The 1,209-nt window shown below is 43.3% G+C and overlaps 1 pseudogene; it reads right to left on the minus strand.

The window, feature by feature from the left end:
- Positions 1–354: 354 nt before the first annotated feature.
- On the minus strand, positions 355–886 carry LOC114207108 (PDZ domain-containing protein 11-like; annotated as a pseudogene).
- Positions 887–1,209: the final 323 nt, after the last annotated feature.

A 1,209-nucleotide genomic window follows, 5' to 3' on the forward strand; every position in this document is an offset into this window, starting at 1 on the left:
TGTATGATTTGCCTAATTATCACAAAGCTCTTAAATAGTAAACCTATTATCAAATCTATGTGTGTCTGGCTATAAAACCTGACTCCTTGTATAGCATACTACTTCATTCCTAATGTAGTTAATCATGTACAATCTTAAAATCTTACTTAAAATTTTTGTACACGTTGACTTCTCAAGTGGGCTGTAAGATCTTCAATGACTTGGAACCTGGGATTCCAAAGGAATGAACTTTGAAATGTGGGGGAATGAAGCTCATCTAGAAAAATAGGGAACAAAACATATAGTACAATTTGGGTAATGCAGTTGGCTAGCTGGCTCCATGCAGGGCCTCACTGTGCCCCTAACCTCCCCACTTCACTCTTCCAGGGTGGGGCCAAGAGTAGAGTTTCCCAAGAGACTTTCTTGAGGTCTAGCTAGCTTATCCAAGAAGATTCCTTGTGGAGGGCTATGGACTGCAACTCTATAGTGCACAGTCCTCTCTCTTTGGCAATGATAATTGTAGGGAAAGAAGAAGATACTTGCGCTGATTTCACAGGCTGTCTTCAGGATTTCATCAGCCTTGCTGTGCTCAATATCTTGGGAAACCACATCATTCACAGCTAGGACTTAGTCCCCTTCCTGAAGTTCTGCTTGATGTGCATCAGAGTCAGGAATCACGTTGGAGATAAAAATGTCTATCTGGGAGGCATTTTCCTCCTCAGATATTAAATCCCAACTGAGCTCCAGGGGACTACTTCGGTGTGACAATTCAGGGCAGAAACTGGGTCAACTTATTTTTGTAGTCTGGGTAATATACACTTTCATAAGGAGGAATCCATGCTGGGGCATTCTCATAGGCAGGCAGGAAAACCTCCAGCTAGTCATCGTAAGGAATCTGGTGGTCCATCTCTAACAAGTCCCCTCAGGCGTCAGGGGCCTCAGGCTCCACTCACTGCTAATTCAATCTAGAAACTGGAAGCAGATGTTTAGATGGATCCAAAATGGTGGGTTCAGGGTGCAGCATTCAGGCCCTCCCCTTCCCCATGCACCAAGATCTTTTATGTCTTATTCACCACCATATTGCCAAGTGCCTAGAACTGCCTCATATATACTAGTTCTCAATGAACATTTATTGAATAAATGAACAGGTGGATAAAGAGACGTTATATTCATGGATGATGAAAAAAGACAGAGGGAGGGCGCCTGGGTGGCTCAGTTGGTTAAGCAACT

This window comes from Eumetopias jubatus, unplaced genomic scaffold (genome assembly GCF_037043125.1).
Source record: "Eumetopias jubatus isolate StellerSeaLion01/CBP00866 unplaced genomic scaffold, mEumJub1_p1.0 scaffold_1, whole genome shotgun sequence".
Taxonomy (NCBI): Eukaryota; Metazoa; Chordata; class Mammalia; order Carnivora; family Otariidae; genus Eumetopias; species Eumetopias jubatus.